A 24,208-nucleotide genomic window follows, 5' to 3' on the forward strand; every position below is an offset into this window, starting at 1 on the left:
CAATGCTAGCTACACTGCCGGAAGCAGAGATGTACTGGGAGCCCTTCAGTGGTACGCCCAGGTACTAAAAGATCACAAATGGCCATACAGGGGACCATGTGTCTTGGTGGTGACCACATACAATTGCATCCTCTTTCCGGTCTGGATTAAGATCGCTGGTAATGCCAACTGGTCATTTTGCATAGCAATGCTGTGCTGAGAACAAATTATCTTTCAAAAAAAATTTCAAAAGACCTCTCAGAAAAATAATGTACACATTCGAAAAAGGTAATGCCTTTGTCTCTTTTTCCAAAGTATGCTTCTGAAATGTGAATTTGACCAATAAGAGAGGGAGAGAGATGGGAGATTTTTGTCATTAGCAATGTTGAGTCATAACTTGAAGTATATTGCCGATATAAAAGGTTTCTTCATGTAGGAGAGGCATGAACTTTTAAGAAGATTGCTTTTCACACATGTTGGAACTTGAAGTTGATCACCATATCCTGGTTATTTAAAGGATTAGATGTATCTTAACTCTTACATGGTGCGCTGCCTGTTCCCCTTATGCTCAAAGCATTCCTGGAGTCCGGATACACCATTTCAAACAGACCATAGCTGCAAATTTGCACTATTCTCATCAATGGAGGTTTCGAAATTGATTCCATTTCTCTTATTTTTCTAAATTATTCCGAAACAAATATCATAAGTCCTATCGCCACAGAGCAGTCCAAACTGGTAGGTGTGGACTTTGTGAGCAGATGCAATGGATTCACTGCAACAAATGAGATCTTAAATGTAATGTAATAAAATCTTCCAGCATAGTGTAAAAGTCACAGTCTTTATTGATGGAAATGTCTTGCGGTGGATTTCCATTGGTCAAATAGTTCAGAGAAGCATATCTTGTTTCCTATGAGCATCAAGCACAGAATGCTGAGTTTGGCACAGCCAGCCAGAAGCTTTAAAATACTGCCACTAGCTAATGATGTTTGCCTTAATTTATTTTATCTTCAGTGGCATGATGCAGCCAGAGATCCCTTGTTTGTTTTGACTGTGTTAGATGAGATTAAGGAAACAGGAACCGATAACTTTGTTCCCCACCTTCTGTTAATCTCTGGTAATAGATATTAGAAGAGGGCAGCAAGGCTTACTTACTGGATTTCAGAATGAGTAAGATATACTATGAATTTCACACACTCTATTATATCATAGAGCTATTTTATTCCAGTCATATTGCATTATTTTACCACCTCCATTTATTTGAGCCTCTGATGGTTGATTGAAAGATGAGACCATAACATCCCCAGTGAAAGGATATTTTCCCGGTCATGTTCAACTTACCACTCGACTACCCTGACACTTCCTTCCTTTTGTGGAAATGTACCATTTTCTATGATAACCAGACTTATTCAGTCAACTTCCTCAGGATAGGTTCCCTGAGTGTAAACGTTGTAGAATTGTAAAATTGATGTCCATCGCTCTGGAACATCTTTTTGCAAAAGGGTCAAAATGTCCTCAAAAGAATGCATCTGTGCATTGGCCATCCTCATTTACATGTTCCTTAGCAGCTTGGAAATAAATACATGTCTTACCTCAGCATACTGCACATCTAGAAATGCACCAGACTTTAGGAATTCAATTTCAAGAGAGTTTTAAAATATTGTGAAGCATTGCAGAGTAATGTTCAGGATAACTAAATAGCCATTAGACATTGCAGGTGCCCACCAGTCTGGACTCCAGGTCAGAAACTGCACGGCTCTATGGACTCTATGATCCTCCAGTAAACGCAGACAGGGGCTATACTGCAGCCTCTTGGAGATATGCGGAGGCTGCTGTTAAAAGTGGGTTTGCTGGCACACACACAGTCTCACTGTGGAGGGGTGTGGCATCCCTGAGGTATGCCTCTATTGGCACCCTCTGACTGCATCTCTAAGGATGTGGGTTGGTTCTGCCCTGCCAGGTGTAAGGAGGGAGCTTGCTGGTCCGCCTATATTGTGCGATTTTATGCACACTGCACACATAATAGCAACATAACTCTACCGGAGAATTTGCTTGGGCGGTAGCACACTTGCATACCTAGGACATGCCTTTTTGTACCGCCCATTTCCTGTATATTTCTCTTCCTGTGGGTACAATTGCCTTTTGATGCTGTGGCTGACGATCACATCAAATGCACTGTCCCTCTTGCCATATTTGTATGTATATGTGTTTCAATTCTCTTCGGTTCTTTTGGCATGCCCCCTGCTGCTGCTCCAGCGTCAATATCAAGATGGTTCCTTTATTATTCTCTTTCAGTGGAATCTTTCTTTCTCTTGATTACGTTCTCTATCGCTCTGCTGTAAAATAAGATGCATCGAAACATAGATTACATCAACAAATCCCTTGCTTTTATGTTTCCCAAAACTCAGAGGGACGCTTACTCGAGCTAAATAAAGCAACCGAAAACATCAGTCTTTGCTGTTGACATGGCTTATCTTTTACGTGTCACCTTGCAAGTGAATTGAATTGGGAGTTGCTGTTGTGTTACAGCGTGGCAGCAGTAACATTATCTCTGTCCCTAACATTGCATGTCAGGGATATGAGATGCCTGAAACCAGTCCCATAGAGAAACGCTTTGGACTTAGCCTGGCCAGTCGGATACTAATCGGCATAGCTAAATCATGGACATGCTGTGTCTTCTATAGTGGAATATCAGGCAAAGTAATATTGTTCTACAACAATATCACAACCAGAATATAACCTTCCCAAAATAAGGTGAGTATATACAGGTAAGTATAGATTTACTACTATTCACTCTACATCTTTGAACCTTGAAAATTAGATATTCAATGTGCATGTATGTGGAGTTATGAATAGTAAACCTATACTTACCTACATATATGTATCACCAAAATATTGTTGTAGTTTTTATTCAATTATTTATCCGAGAAGTTTTATATAGTGCACACATGACCTGTCAGGGTATCAGCGGTGTACAAAGAAGCGGACATGTTAAACAAGTATAGATGCAAATAGTAAATATTGTACATATAAAAACAGATTAAGGACACAAAATGAGAAAAATAACAAGAAATATAGTAGAGATAAAGTAACAAAATAGGAATCCAGGGCTGTATACACGAAATAACAATCAGTTTGAGGGGCTTCAGGTCTACTGTTGAAGGTATTTAGTCAGGAAAAAACGTTCAGACCTGGTTTCAGGAGGAAGGGTGTTCCACATTCTTGGGGCAAGACTGGAAAAGGAGCGGCTACAATTTCTGTGATTTCCACAGTAGAGAGTTAGAACTTCATAGGGACCGGCTCATACCAGATAGTTTGAGTTTTTTTGCCTGGTAAACGGGAGTGTCATAATAAAAAGCTTTGTGTTTCAAGCAGGCTATTTTGAACTGAATCCTTGCTGTGAGGGAGAGCGAATTGAGTTGTATTAGATCTGGTGTGATGTGGTCATGTTTTCTTGACCCTGTGATGAGTGTTGCAGCTGAGCTCAATGTAGCCCCTAAGGGAGCCAGCCAAGCTTTGAGTAGCCTACCAGGGTCACATTCCCGTAATCTAAACATGAGATAATTAGAATTGGACTGCTAGCTGCAAGTCATCTGGCAGCAGGAACGGTTTGATTTTCCTTAGTGTGTGAGTTGGTGATTGGCTCCTCTGCTGGTTGAACTGATGTGGTCTTGCATATTCACTTACTTGTTTTGAGTTATGTGTAATGATCTAATGGTGTCAACAACATGTGGAGTGCAGCTAAATTCTATTTAGTGTTTGAGTCATTTGTGTTTGAGGGCAGAGTGGCAGTGGGGGAAAATCAGGAGACATTCCACCTTGAGTCTGCTTAGCATAAGATGATTACGTGTTAACCATTGTTGAGTTTTCAGCAGGGCACAGTTATGAGTTTTGATATCTTCAGTGAGGAAATTTTCATGTACAATTGAGTATCATCAGCGTACATCTGATAATGTATGTTTGAGTGATTCAGAATTTTGGTGAGAGGTTCTATGAACACGTTCAAAAGAGTGGGTGAGAGTGCAAATCCTTGAGCCACTCCAATTGAAACTGATGTTCTGTTAGAGGCTGTTGGTTGACTTTGATTCTTTGCATTCCTTTATGAAGAAACGTGGCAACCCAGATTAAAACTGGTCCAGATAACCCATGCTTTCCTCAAGATCAATCATACTGTTGATATTTCTTGATATTCGGGCTACTTTTTAGATGCATGATAGTTGAAACTGATTTTTTTTATATTGTACAATTCTAGGATGTATCATCTCTATTTTTATTGTTATGGTGTTGCTGGTACGGATCACAACAGCTAGGACTATCAGGAAGAGGACACATCATTGGAACTATTGGTGTAGTACCCCAGGCTTAACACCACAGCTATAAAGCACAATCATTTGATCTAATATTACCATTTCGTGGTGTTCCCCCATAGGTTGTCTGCTTGGATTAAACACATGTGCTTTTTGTCTGGTATAAAGAGCGGCTTTGTCTACTGATGTCAAGCATCATGGTTTGGTTTACAGGACCACCATTAGAACGTCAAAAAGGGTAAAACATCATTTGTTGGTACGATTGCATGCCTCACAACTGCTTCCTCTTAAAATATGCAGCACTTAGTGCTGCACCAATAAAGCACATACACTTGTTCTAAATGTGTATGGCACTACATGTGTATATGGAATATTTGAAAAAACCATAAACAGATCATAAGAGATAGTTTACTCGGAAAATAGTAATTGCTATAACATCTCAAAGAAAAGAGGAAGTCTCTCACTGGGGTTGGCGCATATATGGTGCAAATCTAGCTAACGAATAATGAAGTAGAGTGCATCTTGCTGAGGAAAACAGCAATTTAAAATGGTATACACAGTGGAAGTAGAGAGATCTTATATATGTCATGTGTACCTTTTGTGTAGAGTACAGACAGCCAAGTGTTCTTGGGGCTTCCCACTTGACAGAGGAGAAAACAAAGGACTCACTTGATGTGCCTAGCTATTGGAGATCATCCCTTCCATGAGTTAAATCCTGAAGTTCATACAATGTAATGTTATATGGTTCCCAGACATTGAGAGTTAACCACCACCACCACCACCACCACCGTCCCCATACTGCCTCCTGAATTCATGCATTCTCAATGGACTAATGTTCCCACAAAATAAAAGCAAGCTCTGAAACAGAGTGGATGCATGTTCCTCCCAACCTGCAAAGACTTGTTGTAAATATTTCAATGAAATTTTAACATACTTTAAAAAAAACTATTCTGATCAAATCTAATGATGGAGGTAGGATTTTAGAAAGATGTTTCTTCATTTAAAAATAATGAGACATCTTTGTGCCCGGTGAGTGGTCAGTATGCATCTTGAAGTAAAGCCAAACCGTTGCCTAAAAGCTGCCACCAAAGATCCTCAGGGTTACATTTGATTAGCTTAAGACATTCTAATTTCATACTCATAGTTCTCTTTTTTAACAATTTACGAATATAACAAGTAGAATTCCAACTAGTCGGAACTCGAGCTGGTTGTTTAAATTTAATTATAAAAAACTGAAGCTAGGGGTTCAAAACAGATAATAGCGAAGCATGGTGAGGTAACATCAATAATTTCATAGCAACGCTTTAAGCCAGGCACTGAGGCTTTGAAGTTTGAGGTACCATAGGCTTTGTCAAAACATGGTTGGTAAGGCACATTTTGAAACATTTCACCAGAGGGGTACCTGCTTTAAAACTGATGCAATTCGGAATTATGGCATGGTTCATGATATCAAAAGCAAAAGGTAGGTCCAAAAGGAGAAGGACCCTCTTGCCACAGACATCAGAGGCCAGCCGTAGATCACTGGGGGTGTCAGTAGCAGTCGGTAGGGCATCCAGCATTTCCTCTGAATTCATCTGTCTAAGAAATTATTAGCTTCTTGCTAATTCTGAAACGAGTGCCATCAGGATGTTAGTAGTTGTGCATAAAAGAAGGATGTGCAATAAGTTTGAAGTACTATCTTGGTTTCTGGATTACATTTCTAAAAAATGAGTAATGATAGCATGATGAAAGCAGTGGGAAGTGACCACATTAAAAAGCTGTTATCCGGGTACCACCATGGGCAATAGCCATTGCAAAAAACAACCAACACTGATGTCAATTTGTTGACTTCAACTGAAGAATCACCATGGATGCCCACCACTGGCCCTCTTTCTGAGGTGAAAGCTTACAGAAGAGGTGTTTACACCGCACATGTCTAGAAATGAGAAGAGGGTAAATCAGCAGTTTAAAGAAGTAGATTCCTGATGCCAGCAGAGCTAATAAGTTGTTTGTTGGTGTTTGTTAACGCTTTTACAGATTGAGACCCTGAGTCTGATGAGAACATAAAATAACCATATCTCTGAGGCAAATTCTAGCTGTGGAGTAGAATGTGCAAGCTGAATTTCTTCTAACATGAGGATTTTATTGTAGAGGGAATTCAGCCAGGGGAGCTTTGCATCATATTCAGAGTTTCCTCCAGAACTTGGAGGATTTTCAGTTTCTTCAGATTGAGGGCCTCCTATGGAGTCTGATGAGAACATAACATCACCCAAGCTCTGAGGCAAACTCTAGCTGTGGAGTAGAATGTACAAGCTGAATGTCTTCCAACATTGGGATAGTATTGTAGAGGGAATTCAGCCAGGGGGCTTTTCATCATATTCAGAGTTTCTGCCAGAACTTGGAGGAATTTCAGTTTCCTCGACACTCTAACCGCCCGATTCATGAACCTAAATTGCGCTCGCAAGGGGCCGGATTCTGAGAATCCGGCCCTTTGCGAGAGCGATTTTTGCATTTGGGATTCAGCATCCCAAATGCAAAAATCGCTAATTGCGATGTCGCAAATGTGCGAGGAATTACATTCAAGGAATCTCTAGATTCCTTAAATGCAATTCTACATCCAATTTAAATTTGCGAATTCGCAATTTCTTGCCGCAATTTACCGCGAGGTCAGACCTCGCGGTAAATTGCGAAAACTCAGAAAAATGCATTTAAATGCATTTTTCTGAGTTGCATGTTACACACACACATGTCCTTTGGACATGTGTGTGTGCAACACCTGTGTGAAATTTAATTTGAGGGGTGCTACAGGGTGTCCTGTGGACACCCCTGGCACCCTTCAAATCGCAATCTTATTTGCGATTAGCTAATTGCTAATCGCAAATAAGGAATACTCCCCATTCATTCCTATGGGCCTTTTGGCCCATAGGAATGAATGGCGAGTTATTCCTTATTTGCGATTAGCAATTTGCTAATCGCAAATAAGGAATCAGTAGGAATCGCATTTTATTATGCGATTCCTACATGATTATCGTTTTGCGAGTCCTTAATAGCGAATCGCTATGATTCGCTATTAGGGGCTCGCAAAACGGCCCGTTGATGAATCAGGCTGTAAGATCCTTAGCTCTCATTTGTCAAATCTGTAAGAGAACATATTTCGAATTACGTACAATAATGCTGCATCAGCCAAACCATTTTCCTGAAACCTTCTCAATTAAAATAATTATTAACATGATGGACTCTTATCCTATTATGTGAAGGAACTAGTGACATGAGCTAAATGAACAAATGAACAGTCAGGAGTCATGCTTTGGAAATAAATAATATCTGCAAGGTAGATATAGTTCCTTTGTTGAGAATAAATGTATTTTAAGGTCATAGATGCACATTTCACCTAGGATTTATTATGTTTTCGGGATTTTACAGTATGTAGGAAACCCTCAGGTTCTCTTCTTGCAAAAGAGATATGATGAGTCATACAAGGAGGATTAAACAGACCAACTAAGGGGAAAAAAAGACGTGCTGTTTCTTAAAGCATTGCTCACAGAGGATGTACCAAAAATAGGGTGGCAGGATATTCAACAAACAAGGCAGAGTGTAGCAGTGGAGCACATCTGTCCATGTACTTTTGTGTCTTGGGAATCTCACGAAAGAAGATGAAGAGGAAGATCAGAAACTTCTAAGAAAAAGTTTGAAGAGTCAAACAAAAAATCTTACAATTCTTGTATTGGACCACTAGCAGCCTGAGCAATGCTCTGGTAACAAAGATATATGCTTTCTCAGTGGAGGAGTACCATACAACAATAGTCTCACAATTTTTGGAAGGCAGTTATAGCAGTTAACACACACTAGAAAGGGCACCAGTTGCATTTAATGCTTTCGGTAGAGGGCAATTACATCCAATTGGCATGAAAAGAATCCACATTTATTCACAAAATGTACTAAATGTAAAGCTTTAAAAAATGAGGTACTCTTTATAAACATGCCATGCATAGTTGCCCAACATTTAACAGGCAAAGTAAGGTGATATTTTCAAATCATACAATATCTCTCTAACCATGGATACACTATGATATAATGTTCATTCTATCCTGTTTTATAAGATTTTAATGTTCCCTTTTCAAATGTGTTGTTGGCATGAGGTCATCAAAGAATGCAGAAGCTCTGAGTTTAATAAAATAGAGTTAAAACTTGTGCACAACATTATCTTCAAAATATTTCCTCAAAAGGATAAGACGATGGGGAGGAACCTTATGGAGTTTAAAGTTATGACTTGGAGGTTAGATTTTGAATAGTAGTGGGTCGCAATACGAACTACCTCATAAACATTCATGAGGTAGGTCTCAAATTGCAACTCACAATGATTTTATGCCATCAAAAAGATGGTGGCATGCAAGGCTTAGCAAAACACCATGTCTGTGATCACATTTAAATAAAGTAAATTAAAAAAAACAATGCAGCCCATTTTTATTAAAAGAAATGGGGCTGCATTTAAAAAGAACAGTGTATTTTTTATAAAGTTTGTTTAAGAGTTGGTAGTGGTCCCCTGGACCACTATGTACTCCCCAACACATTCTTTTTTTACATTCACAAAGGTGTTAGCTCCCCAAATGTTCAAATGTGTTACCATCACAACTCAGGAATTGGTAATGTTTCAATATTTTGATACTGGATTTTAGTCATGATACATTAATACACCCCATAGCGAATGTCAATTGAGAAGTGAGATATTAAACACACCCCTTCCAAATTGTGATTCGTTATGCCTTACTACACAAATTGTATAATGCAGTGCCCTTTTACTGAATAAAATAATGGGTTTAGTAGATACTGTAATGCCATTTGGAAGTCGCAAACCCTGTGATTTAGCGAATCGCAGGCTTTGCAACTGCTCAATGGGTTCCTACATCTGCCCCTAAGTTTTTCAAACATATTCATATTCTTTCCTTTCATTCATCTACATCATAACAAATAGTACACTGCTTCAGTTACTACTGATCAAGAAAGAAAATCCTCATGAAAACAAATAAATGTGACATGTTTTGAGAATAAAAACCTATAACATCATATTGGATTTCTGTTGATCTTAAGAAATCCCTGCATGTAGGTTATAGTAGTTGAGGATGCCTTCAGCACACCACTAAATAGTCTTTTACTTTTTTGTCTGTTGTATATTTTTTCACTCTGCTCAATTATTTATTATTGCTTGCCTCCAGACTAGTGAATACGTCGCAGTCAATTAGTTCTCGTAGCCTAGCTGTCCTCCTCCTCCTCCCAGGCCAATCAGTTCCCTCATTACCCCATTCAACAAATACGTTTGAATAATTACTAACCCTTCATTTGTTTTCACTCACTCTATTCACAAATTTTACATAAAGTAAATAATTTTGTCCGGGAATGTTGAACTAAGTAAAAATAGTATTTACCTCAAAAAGAAACAAATTGCTAATTTATTAGACTAACAAAATCATTTTGTTACAAATATTTGTGACCAAAGAGATTCTTTAATTCCCAACGAAATATCTGAAAACATAGTCTGTAAGCAAGAAATGTAGTAGGGCTTTGTCCTCGTTCTCTCAGATGTATCCCTTGAGCCTAATAGAGTGACATGTCCGTTTGGTAGCCAGACAAGAAGCCACATAATTGTCAGGAGGTTGTGATAAGCAGCCACAGAAGGGGATTTGACTCCCAGCTCCCACTTCGCGTTTCTGGCTTCTCTGATCAGGTGGTGGTAGTGGTGGTGGTGGTTGTGAACCAGAGAAAAGATGGGGACCCTTTGCTCAGTTTTTGAGTACCCAGAGGGGGTCCATGAGTACTGAGGGAAATTAAAGAGGAGATCCATTGGAAAATTAGAAAAGTGTATGAGGCGTCTGAAGCCACAAAATAAGGTTTGGGTCAAATGGGTTGCAGAGAAGAGGTGCATATTGAGGTCAAAGAGAATTTACCTTGTTTACTACCTCCAAGCTGTTGCCAATGCATTGTCCAAAAGTACGGCCCTAACTGTTATATAATCACCACAAGTCACACATCCTTTTAACCCACAGTAGAAGGGAGCACCATTCCAACAGTAACCAGGGGATGGCTGAGTTGCAGCACCATGCCATTTGAAGAGTACAGCGGCACAAGAGGGGTGAATCACAAGCTCTGGCCCCTGTTACCTAATGGGGTGGGGCGGCTCATCAGAGAATGGCCTCCAGACCACCTTCTCCACCATTTACCACAACTAAGGTGAAGATTCTTATTTGAAACACGAACTTTGCTAAGCCATGGTCAGTTTCCATCGATAGGTACAGTCCAATGGAATCTGACGTAATATGACCCATTTTGAGAAACTGTGATCAACCCCACATACTTCATAGGGTGAAAAGACTATCCAGAGAAGATGGAGGCGGTTTAGACATTGTAGTCTGGTTCATGGTAGTGGTCCTCTACAAGCATAGAATCAGCATAATCCTTGTGCCTTTGGCACCAAGAGACACACTTCTCAGAAAGCTATAGAATGCCTTTCCAAATGCACTGATAATCCATTTTGTGAGATGATGTTGAGCTACCTTGGACTTGAGGATTTATGCCTCTTCACTGAAATGACAAGTGAAACCCAAATAACCTATGTGCAAGACCTTCAGGTACAACCTTTCCCTATACTCTCTCCCTGCGTAGTGATGAGTGTACCATAGCATAGTTGTGTTTTGTACCATCTTGCATAAAGCGACATCCAGAATAAAGTAGGTATCCATAGATTGGCAGTGAAGGCAGAGAGAGCTAAAATGATCTGTAGGGTCGTGGTTTACACCACTTGAGGCTGCCATGGTGACAAGGAGTCTTGTATATTATTTCCAAGCCATGATCTTGGTTTCCTTTCGGCCCTACAACATTCTGAAGAGCTTAACATTTCCAAACCCTGAAGGTCTAGCTAAATCCCTGTCTCCTAAAAACATTTATACCATATCCTACTCAATATATTGTCAGGCTGCATGTTGTTAGCATCAAGTGTATTCTTTTGCAAAAGCCAGATGCTGAAAGTAAATAAAATCAGATCTTGATTCTGTATCTGTTAGGATAACCATACTTGAAAAAAAATCTGTCCTAGCATAAATAATATGTTGATTCACTACTTTCCAGGAATAATAGCTATTTATATATTTGTTCAGACACATTTGTGGATGTTTGCTATTAATTGTGCTGCCCACGGGTGGTGCTAAAATAGGTTCTTTGGGCGTTTTATTTATACCTCCCATGACTCTGAAACTGCTTCTTTTGGGGGTTCTGTAGCTGTTGAGCATGGTGCAGAAATACAGTCCATACGTGAGCAATTAGATTTGTGTATCTATGTTTGTATGCATCTTATTTACAATCCCACGAACAGCAACAAAATGCAAATTAAATGTCTTTAAAATCTCTATCCTGTCTTCCAAAGTGCGGCGGAAACTCTGCATGACAGCGTGGTTAATCAACAAACACAACATTCTTTGTTAACATAATTTCACTGTCTCAAAATCCCAAAAAAGGACTCTACGCTGATGGGTAAAAGTGAAAGTAGGTGTTTTAAAACAGTTTAAATTGAACCATCCTTTGCTGTGTCAGTAGATTGTAAGCTCCTTGGAGCAGGAGGAATGATGTCTCGTTGCTGCTTCTCCCCTCTTCATGTCTTGGAGATTATGGAGTACAGGTTATGTCTCATCTGCCTCAAAATGATTCATTCGACATCAACCGGATGTAAAGTACAACAGGTACAAGTGAGGACTCCCCCTCCCACGTCACGTCGCCTCAGTGTTGTGCAGCCTCTGTTCTTTTCTTCATGTTGGTTGTGTCCTGATGTTGCAAGTCAGTGTAAAGTTGGCAACGTAGCTCTGTGTGTGTACGTCTCGTAAAACAATGTCTGACGTTATTTTTCCTGTCCCGTGTGCAAGTGATGACTCTGTAGCTGGCGCCTTCAACCAACCACAGACCGTTTTGCAGGGCGTGTCTACAAGCAGTTTCTGTCTCTTTTTCCTTTGCCTTCTGGCCACGAGACGGCAGTATTCAAGTCTGGTTTCACTGTGAAATACACACCTGCACATCTCAAAACTCGTTTTTTCTAAAAATTGTAATGGGTGGTGCCAACGCTGAGCATTCTATTGAACATTCCACAAAGTATTACAAAAAACAGCAGGTGTGGACACATTGGAGAACGGAAAAAAACCTTTGGCAGAGTATGTTTCATGTTGTCTTAATTTTAAATGGTAGTGCATATGTTGGACTTTGTATATCATTTGCAGTATCCCGTCTTGTGCCACTGCTGTACCTGATGTATCCAATCTTGGATTAAACTGAGTATGTGCCACAAACGTCAAGACATGCTGTATGTTTCTTTGGCCAGTTTCTTCTCTTTGTCGCCCTGCTCAGTCTCTGTGCGTCTACCTTCCCCTCCTCTGTCACCCGCTTCTCTGTTGTAGCATTCTAACCTCTTACTTCCCCGCTGCTTGGAAGATGGCCTTGGCTGTGAAGATAGTTCTTGCAAATTTATGTTTGTTCATCAAACCAACTCTTCTTATAAGAATTCACCTCCACGGAATATGGATTTTGCAACACCGAGAAGACCTGCTGACAAAGAAGGAGACGCTGTTGCTGTGTCTTGCACAATGCCCTGCATAGCCTACAACAAGTCCCCAAATCAGACGCCAGGCGTATGCAGAGGAGCATTTGTTGCTGAACCTGCTGCATCTGCCAATCCAGGGTCGCAATGAATATTGTAGTTATGTAGAAAAGCCTATATCTGCTTATGGTATCAAAATAATAAGGAAAAATACAATTGTGTATACTTTGTCCATCATCATCCTGAGAAAATGTGCCTCACATACCTTGAGAAGACATCCAATTGACCCATGATGTTCCTTAGGCAGGTCACTACAGAGTACTTTTTCCTTATTCACATTAACTATAGACGGATAGTGGTAAGTCAATTTATTTTTGCCTAAAAGCCTGGAATGCTCTGGAACAGATTTATAGATTTTTTTGTTTTAAGCACTGCCTGATGGCCAATCTGAGGCACCAAAAGAAGGGAATGTTGCAGGTTTCGGTAACAAAATGGCGCTTCCTTGAAATAAGATTGACCAAAACTGTAGAGTATTGAGTGAAGGAGACTAGAAGATCATGACCCTACATGGGAAGTTGTGAAATTGCATACGCAGGAATTCTGCCCTTCAGTGAGGGGTAAAGCTGATGGCTTCATGTATGGTTGGGTAGGATTCTTTGAAGAGGCTTGTTTTAATTTTTTTATGTTTTAAGTTGGCAAGTTTGGTTGACTTTTCAGGTTTGTACCCGGAGTGTTGCAGAGCTGTACTTGCATCACAGTGCTGGGCGTGTTCGGGATGAATCTGGCCTGAACATACAGATTTGTAGTGTTGCATCTCGGATGTCACTTTGGAGTACAGTTTATGAACAGCGCTTGGAGATATGTATGGAAGGTTCCCACCTGAGCTTTGCAATCAATGCACAGGATTATAAACTTTATTAAGCATTCCTCCCAGTGTCAATAAAGTTCTTAAGGGGGCATTGTGTTATGAAAAGATTTCTTTCAATTGAAATGTAGTCTTGTCAGATTTTAACCACATTTGGAGATTTTTACTGCGTTGGCAGCAATCAGCATGACACCTAGTTCAACCATCAAGTTAAAAAAAGGCTTTTATTGGGAAGATCTCCAAGTCTGATTATGTAATTTTTTTTCTGTTCAGGCAGATGCACCTCTGTTTCATCCATTGATATACATCAGCTAAGCGGCTGGTGAAGATCGTTCGTAGTTGTTTGTGGCTTCTCATTTTTATAAGTAGTTGGATATCATCATGGTACATTTGAAACTAAAGTTTATAGTGCAAGGTTAATTGGGTGAGCACCCTCAGATTTATGTTGAACAAGAGCGGAAATAGTAGGCACACTTATGGAACACTGCATGTTTCACTGTTGATGAAGCAGAACCACTCTTGATTTGTTGGCTATGATGTGACAAGAACTGACCATTAAAGGACTGTTCCAGTGATACTGAACCATTTCTCAGGGTTTTCCAGAAGTGTTTTGCGGTTAGTGGTAACAAGTCATTAATGATTTCAATTTCAGTGAGAAACACATCCAGTATGAAGTGCAATCTTCTCTATCTGCAATTGTAGTTTGCAACGTTCTCATTTTGGAAGTTGGTTGTAGGAATTTGCTCCACTCGAGGGTTTGTTTTTCCAAGAGAAACACCCACCAACTCCCAGTTGCTACTGCTTACTTGGGTCTAGTGCAAAACCAACAGTTGATGGACAGAATGCAGAACAATGTCATACATTCACCCCAGTACAGAGATCTGGGCCTAAATCCATTGTTATTTTGCACTCCACACCACCCCAGTTCAGACACGGCCATATGCAAATCAGCCTTGACCCGGTGCCTCATGGGAACAGTCCAGCCCGAACTGCCAAGCCAGGTCTTCCCTGGACCGGAATCAAGCATCCTAGGACCGGTTTGCACAGTGATGAAACATATTCTTGTAAATATGTTGTATCCCTGTGCTTCGGAAGTGCAGCAGTGTGGCGCAGCCAAACAGCTTGCGGTGCAGCCCTGTGCTGACGCAGGCACCCTTGCACCAAGGTGCAAGGATGCCTGCATCGTGGGTGATTGTTTTTGTGCAGGAAGGGGCACCTTCCTGCACAAAAACAATCGCTACAGGCATTTTCCTCTTTCAATGTGTGCTGTAGAATGCAGCACGCATTGAAAGAGGAAAAAACGAGGAGAAATTAAAACATTTCTCCTCGTTGCGCTTCGCTGCGCCACCAGTGTTCCAGTGGAAATCCCATGATAATCTCGCTTTGGAAAATCTAGGAAATGTGGCACCATTACCTCTGATTACCGTTACCCTGATTACCACTAAAGGTCAATGGATCTTTGCCACCATTTATGACCAGAGGGCTTCTACATAAACATGAGCAATTCATAAAATGCAAATAAACATTTAAGCTAATAATGAGAGTTGTGAATAGTTTTAAAGGGATTTATTTTCAAATCAAAACTTAAGAATCTCTGTCTCTTCATTCAGTAGTCAGGTAACAATCAGGTTACAGAATTGATAACAGAAAAATTAAGTAAGCACAAAGCATCATAATTTGCAAACAGCTTGTTCTATAAAGGAAAAAAATCCAATTTTAAGACAATGGAGCTCAAAATGATGTCAGTCAGAACTCTTGAAAAATTCAAGAATCAAGAGTGAGTTTGCATTAAGTCATATCAATAATGAATAATTGCAGAATCTCCAATAAAGAGTAATCCAGCATAGAGCAAATAAACCTTGGCAAAGCCAATTTTCAAAGCACAAATCAGAAAAGAACTAAACCTACATCTAATCCCCCTAGGCCTGCCTACATTCTGCTCTCCATCAAAGGTCTGCCCTCTCCTTCACTGCATCTGCAAATCACTTCTGCCCTCCTCCCTTCATTTCTGCGTCGGAGTCTGAAACTCCTCTGCAGCTTTGCGTCTCTAAATCTCTGTCTGTCTGTCTGTCTCTCTCAAAGGGCTCTGAAAGTCTTCCTGCCTGTGTTCTGGAAAGTGTCCTGTCTCTTCTTCTCTCTCCTCACCCCGAAACTCCTAACTAGGAACGCGTTTATCAAATCATAATGATACAAAGCATGTAATGTGATTTTTCTTCCTCCAACTGGAATCCAGCATTCTCCAAAAGGATGACCCCTCCCATCTGCAGATTTCATACGTCATCTCTTAGACAGGCAAAGATCCTTCCCACGGTACAATCTGCATCTTGTTTAATACAATTTCATCTCCTAACCTTCCTTTTAAAAGAGACGTTTTATTTCTAACTACACACATAATATGAGCTGCACAAGAACCTTGTTTATAATAATAATATTCCACATTTGTAAAGCGCACAATCACCCATAAGGGTCTCTAGGTGCTGGGAGCCGTCAGAAGGATTAAGCAAGCTATTGCCCAGAGTCACATGGTGCTGGGCTAATCTGCCACCAGTGCCAGGGATCGAACTGTGATCCCCAGATTCCGGAGTCAGTTGCCCTAGCCTCGGCGCCACACCTCTTCTCTTTAATTAAGCAAGAAACATTAAACTTGGTAATGCACTTTTTAAAATATGAGTTTCCTGTTCTCACTAAAGCTAACCCTGGGCGTAATTTGCATAGTAGTGCTATGCTTAGCTATGTGAAGTGCACTTCACACTACGCTAACTACGCATAGCTACGCAAATTGCATAGTGAACCGTGCAAAAGGCTGTTGGCACTGATTGCACAGTTCTGGATGCTTACCCACATTGTGCAACCAGTGCAAACCAAATCTTGCACAGTGCAAGCGGTTGTTTTCTGCCGCTGGAGTAGATTTCTACTCATGTGGCAGCTTGCTCAACGCGGACTGGCAGTTTCTCATCGCGAGCGGTCGCAAGCATTCTCGACCACTCACAATGAGAAACCGGACCTCCCCGCATTGAGAATCTCGCCGGGAGGTTTATTTTCCACGCTCGCGATCAGCAACTTGATGTTGCTGATCGCAAACCAGGAAAAAATCTCGCCAGGATGTTACTTTGCTCGTTCGTGGTCGCCAACTTGACGTTGAGGACCGCAAGCAAGCAAAAAATGACTGCTACGCGTGTTTGACTGTGCTACGTGCAATTTGCGTAGTGCAAAGTAGTGCAAACTTTGCAAACTACGCGAGCATAGCGTAGTACTTTGCCCAGGGTTAACTAAAGCAAAGATTAAATGAGGCTTTGTTCAACATTTCCAGCAACTACAGAGATAAAGCTCAGACCGAGGTCACCGGTGTGAATTATGTCACTGTTCTCTTCACACAGAGAGAAAAAGATTCCTTTCCTTATCTTGAAGGGCCACAGAAACTCTGAGAGCAACTGCTGAATTACGAGCTGGTTCTGTTTTCTACATTATAAAATGTTGTGCTGTTTCAAATACAAGTTATTTCTACTAATGCACATTTTAACACTTTCACAAGTAGGAATCACATTTTCATAGGGAGAACAACATCTAACTAAACACATTTAAATCAACCTATGAAAGACTTGCACATGGGCTACATAAATTACTAAATGAAAGTGTCTAGCTAAAGTCAATTTCAAGAGCTCATGTTTTCATTCTGTGGAACAAAGATCTGTGTGTCACGTTTCATATGAAGTTTTTCATTTTTGAAGCAAAAGCAGGTTTTCCATGAGTAAAGAAAGCACAGGTTTGGGCTCTTTCAGTCCTCCCTCTGATGATTTAAATCATCACATCTCTGAGGAGATGTAATCATCACACCAATTTCATTTCACACGTGAGATCAATCAGATCATATATAGCCAAACTCAAAAGTTCAGTGCAGAGTTCTGTAAGTAGCTTCTTAGAATGGTTAGGGGCTTATTTACAAGCCCCTTGTGCCACTTGTGCGTCACTTTTAACATGGGAAAAGTGACGCAAAAAAGTCACACAAGTGGCTTGTAAATCTGCTCCTTAGTTTTTAGCAGTTCCAATTTCTAAACAGACAATCCATAAACCTACTCCGTGTCCTTCTAAGAATGTTATCCCTCACTTTTCTTGTACCTTTTTCTGGGACCTAGGTCAGTCTTCTGTAAAATAATTGACAAAAATAATAAAGTCTTACAGAACATTTCTTCTTTTCGTTTTTTTCATCAATAATTGTTTTCTTTTCAGCTCTTGACAGTTCTCAGTCATTGTTTCAGCTTTGCATAGTTTTTTTTGTCTCAAGCTGGAAATCAGGGTGGCTTATACAGTTCAAATCAGCATCACATAGTTCATCCATTGTGATGTTCAGTCCTTTGTCCATGCAACATGACCATTCAGGTGCTGGATATCTTCGACGGAGCACCATCGATCTTTTGAACTTTCTCAATGTAAGCCTTTCACCTTCGCCTTCACTTTGTTCTGATTCAGACATTTCAGCAGATGTTTTTTCAGGGGACAGCTGCAGACTTTTCATGCACCCCTTTAGCCAGCTTTCTTCCACTCCCACTTGTGGGTCCACAGCACTAGTTCTTTCATCAGAGGCTGGACCTAGCTCTTTCACCACTTCGATATCAGTTTCATCCGAGCCAATTTCCACTTCTTACTTTACTAGTCCCACCACGGTTTGCCTTAGTGCTGCTTCAGACTCAGTGTGTTCCCCTACAGCTTAGCTGACCCTCTCCCATGGCCTTTCAACGACTGCTGGAACCTCTTCTGAAAGAGGAGCTGTTCCATCAAGTGGACACAGGACCCTACAAGCATGGAAGACATGCACCCAGTTTGGAAGGGCATCACTCTTCATGGCAATCGTTGTGACCACTATCACTTGGAACAGTCTTTTCCATTTTGGTTTCAACCAAGTCTTATGAATGTCATTCTCGCATCTCAGATCGAGATCGTCGCACTGTTCACTCTCTAGATCTTGTGTAGCAGCTGCAACTTGGTGAGAAACTGTATGCGCCACATCAGCCAATCCTTCCCAACAATGGCTCATTTTCTCATCTGCATTTGTCACAAGTGCTTTTACAGGTACATCATTAAGCCACTCCAGTGATGGTGAGACACAGTCTTTTGCAAAGCAAAACTCTATGATGTCTTTGTGTTGCTCGATTATGCTTGAAACTTCAGGTCGATAGCTGCAGTGCAAAACTTGTTCAGTCTGTAGTTCTGCACATATCATTTTCTGTACATCACTGATAGAGTGGTTCTTTTGATCAGATTTCAGAGAAACTGCTAAGCTATACCTGGAGATCGATTTTTGCAATAACACATTTGCTACCATTTGGTTGTCATCTCTTCTGGTTGAGTAGGAATCAGGCATTTTGATGACAGTGTCCTTTTGCATTCTTTTGAAGGGACCTTCTGATCTCCCTATATGACTCAATGTAGTGTGTGTTCTTTTCCTTGCATTCATTGGTTGACATGTCACATCTCAATGACACTCTTCTTCTGCGAGCTTCCTAAATATTTGCTGGAATCTATATTTTCTAAAGAGACGTTTCATTGAATCCTTCTCTAAGTGTGTACGCTCATGCATGTATTGTGTCATTGGCAACAACAGCCTCCCGTCAACATTGATCTCCCATCAGCTGATACTTGGATGTCATTTGCGTTTTTCTCAAAATCTGTTCTGAGCCATCCTTGTTGTTCTTCCTCTGAAACAGTTTTTTGGTCACCCTTCAACTCTTGACAAGTGTATGATATTGACATCAACAATGGAAAGACAGTGTGCTTTTCAGATTCCCATGTGAAATTTACCTTAAATGTGTAAGCTAGCAGGACAGTATGTTGGGCAACCAAATTACCATCTATCTTTCCCATGACAATAGTGAAACCCATTTGAGCAGTTAGACTGCATTCTATGGTAAGGGCATTCAATTTTGTAATTTGTGCTGAGGTAACTTCTTGTAAACATTGGCCATCTGCAAAATAGACATGATCAGGCTCAATCAGGGGTTCATCATTAGTACCTAACCTTGGCTTTGTGCATTGATCCCTGACACCTAGGCATTCAGGCTCAGCTTCATTACAAACAATATCCTTTACTAGCAGTAGACTCAATACATTTGAATTTTGACATGTTTCAATCTCAAGATTCTTTCAGTAACAATTCAACAAAACAAGAACCCATTTCAGTTACTGGACATTCCATCATTATTTCCTCACTCTTCTTGTGACTGACATCAACCAAAGCTACTAAGTTAATGCCGGCGGGCATTTCTGTGATGAATGGGTCAAAGGTAATTAGGAAACACGTCACAGACTTTTGAACATCTTCATGTTTTTGAACAGGCACTGAGAGAGCGCAGCCCTCCCTCTCACTGCAATTTGGTGTACATTCTTTTGAATAAACTTGCATCCCTAGTGCCGGGGACAACACATTTTCTCTTTCAACTATAGGCATGCTTTTGTGAAATCATTGTCAAATGGAAGTGGATCAGACACATCCTTGTGTGACAGCCTCAGTAAAGGTGTAGCCACTAGGGAAAGGTTTGGTGTTGACTGTCTACAGTAGCCAGCCATTCCCAAGAGCATCCTGACTTTTCTCTGAGTTCGAGGTAGACTCATCTGGTGAATTTCTTCCACTCTCTCTGGTGACACCATTCTAGCTCCTTTTTGTATTATGTGTCCTAGATATTGATCTCATTTTTGTCAGTACTCCTGACTATTCTCACGTAATTGCACTATGATATAAACCTGACAAAAATCAATAATGGTAAGCTATTCTTCAGTACATGCAATTTGAAAAGGTATGTTGGCTGGATTTGGTTCCACAGGACAACACTGAACAACTATACTGCTAATCTTCTGCACTATTCTGTTCTTCGCATTGGGTTTCTGTAAACCTGTGATCAGATAGTTACATGAACTTCCAATCGATTCCTCCAAAAGTCCCTAGCTCAGTTTATCTTCAATTACATGTGAAATTCCCGCAACTGTCTCGCGTGTCAAATTATATGATGGTGCTGCTGAATACATGGCGTCTGATTCCAGTTTGACTAAGACTGATTCTGCACTTTTTATTAATTTGACATCTTTCGTTGTGAACTCCCATACTACTGTTTCTTCCAAATCAGAGGGTAATTTTCAACTGTCATTTCTGAAACCAATCTTAAAGCTCTCTCTTGTTGGGCCATTCTAAACCATAAATCCTCATCAGGAGTCTGATATTCAATATCTTCGGGAGTACAGTAAATTGTGCAGTTTAACCTGTACCTCAAATCTTTTCCTAGCAGGCCTACAGTGCTTGAGTCATAAAGAACAATTTGGTAACTTTCCTCAAATTAACCTAATTTTGCTATAACCTGTTCTCTACTGAGTTTGCAATCTGTCTGTTTAGAACTCCTACAACTTGGGCCTTTTCCCTAAGTAAGGTAGATCTGGAACTTCGACTGTCCTCACAATGGATCTAATGATCTCAGAAATGTTGGGGCCAAAACTGTCACTTTTAAATACAGCCATCTATTTAAACGTGTTCTGATTTTGGTTCTCAAAATAATTCAAATTTGCTTTGGACAACTGATTTAAGTTAATTTGAGGGCTTACCATATTTTGTAGCACCATCTGGGCTTGGAGAACTTGCGTCGTTGGTACCTGTTTCTGAATTAACATTTGCTTTTGCTGAGCTGGCCTCTGCATTTCTCCCTGTAATTGTGCATTTCCATTTACTGCACCAGGTTTAAGTCTACAATTCCTCTTCCAATCCTCAAACCTGTAACAAAGATGGCAAAAGGTCAAAGTCTTCAGCATTGCAACATCCATACTCAAATTTAGACCAACTAGAACTCCACTATCCCTGTCCTGTAAAACACCAAATACTCCTTCAGCACTTTGTACTCCTGCTTGTGGAACCACACCTTGGATCTCATATTCATCCTTCGCAATCCCATCTATCAACTTTCTTTGCCAACCAACCACACTTTGCTGAATGTACACACCGATCTGACCAAATCATTAATACAATAACAAATTGATACACAAAGAATCAATGGCGCTAACATCAGTACATTCTCTCTTTCTGTGCTGTTGAAAATCCTGACACACTCTTTCACAAAATTCATGAACCAATTCTTTTAATTCTTGTGAGGTTCTTTTGATCTTTACCCAATTAAGATCTTTTGGTGGCAACAGACAACGGTGCATTAGTGCACAACTCTCTCATTGTCTCCTCACTTGGCCCTTGCACATCAACCTTACATTCAGACCACAATTCAATTGACTCTGCAGTGTCAAAGAACATTTTGAAATCTATCCACAACACATTTGCTATTTCAATGAATCCATCAACTTGTGTGGCATGCACTTTGGAAATGCATTCACAAATGCTGCAAGGTTACCTTTGTCCCGTGATACATGAACATGCACCTCTTCCACTATTTCTCTCAATGGTTAAGCTGAAGCACCCTGTTCATTGTTTTCCTCAACTAGGTCTGGTAGTTTCTTTTTCTTCTCCCATTTCCTTGCTAGGTCAGGTGGTTTCTTTTTCTTTTCATGTTTCCTTGTCTACTTGTCTCCTAATTTCTCAAAACCCTTCCATTCACAAATGTATTTCACCCATTTTTTAATGTGTAATAGCATTCGTGAAGAACACGTTGTCTCAATTGCTTCATCATCCATCTGTACCATGAAGCTTTTCTGAAATTGAAAACTTCCTGAAACATCAATTTCATCTTTTTGGGCCAAATCAGTCAGTCTGTCACGTATAGTTTCTGCACATTTTTTAATTTCCTTACTCAGGTAAATTAAGTCTTTTTCCTGAAACTGGTTCAAATTCCCAAGATCAAAACCTTCCCTGACAAGTTCAATTTTTAAATTTGAAACATTAAGCGGTCTCTCTTTTTCAGGTTCTGGGTCACATTGACCTTTTAATCCCTGCTGCTTCCACAAACCATGGTTGAAAAATCCCATCTTCAATTAACTTTGTTTCTCCCTTTGATATTGGTGTTGTAAAGAAAATTTTTCTATATCTTTCAATGCTTGTACTGTCTGGGGCAGTTTTTGTTCTATAAACTCTGAATTCTGAGATGTCAAAATAAACGCTGATGTAATTACTCTTCCTACAGTTCTTTGAGCTTCTTGAGTTGAGACCATATTAATTTGGACAGTCAAAATTTGTCTACGTATTGTTTGTGCAGCTACAGTTTGTAATATTTGTACCAAATCAGTCACAATTGGAGTAGTAACACCTGGAGGTATCACTGTTGGTATCGAGTCAATGGATGGTGGGGCAATCTGAAATGTCTGTAAAGTTCCCTCAATATGAATTTCCCTTGGTTCAACAGAAGCAGTAGCCACTGTTGTACTTGCTGGTACACTATTATCAGAATTTGTACTGGGGACCACACAAGCTGGACACTCAGTTAACAATGCATCCAATGTTTCATCACCTAATTCACTATCAGTTTGTGGCTTTTTGTCATCTATAATTTCCTTCTCCTTTTTTCTGATTCTTTACCTTTTCGTCCTCTCTTTCCTTGTCTCTTGCTGTCTTTTCCCACAAGCTTAAGGCTGTAAATTGTGCAGCTCTAGACTGTGAATTTATTTCAGATAACGTTTCTTTTAATCTGTCAATAATTTGCAGTTCAAAAGTACCATATTTTGGAAAACTCATAGGACCCTCTTTCTCAGTAACCTTGCACCATTGGCGAATTCACAAACATGAAAACAATCCCAAATTCGTTAACATAAAATGTGCAGGCGTTCCATCAGGTGGGGTCTCGTCACCAACCAAAATCAAATTTGTCGATTGACCTCTCAAAAGTGTCTTAAAACCTTTAAACAATTTAATTTCTGCAATAATTCAATCCAATGTTTTGATTCAATTCAATAAACGTAAAATATTCCCTCCAATCCTGTTACAGTTTAAATTTTTGAAGACTTTCGACCAATCTCAATACGGTAATCACACAACGGACCTAACACAGCGTGGCACACTCTGATGTCACTTTGCCCATTCACAGCGGTGCACCCTCCTTCACAATCTCTTCCCCATCCATTTGTGCACTTCACTCAGAATCAAGCAACTGTCTGTCCATCAACTGACCGGACAGTCACATCTCTGACTGTCTGTCCACGAAACGACCGGAGAGACTCACAAATAATTGTCTACCTCAATCTGGCAACTGTCTGTCCGCGAATAGCCATACGGTTACATAAATAGTCGATAGGATCCAATTGCTCAAAATCATTCTCACGCAGTGACCCACAATCTGCGTTGGCCACTTGAATCGCTGTGGTCCGCCCTTGTGCACTAGCTTCCCACACAACTCTATCAAGCTCTCTCACACACGTATCCCTATCACCTGTAGGTTTGTCAATAGTGCTTCACGACTCCCACAATCAATGGACGACAATTACGGCTCTGGGTGTCTTCTACACCACAATCTATCTATCCTGGGATCTTAGGCTACTCATCGAGTATGATATCCAAAATCACATAGACAGTCCGAAACCACAATCACTCAACTCTCA

Source organism: Lissotriton vulgaris, chromosome 5 (assembly GCF_964263255.1).
Source record: "Lissotriton vulgaris chromosome 5, aLisVul1.2, whole genome shotgun sequence".
Lineage (NCBI taxonomy): Eukaryota > Metazoa > Chordata > Amphibia > Caudata > Salamandridae > Lissotriton > Lissotriton vulgaris.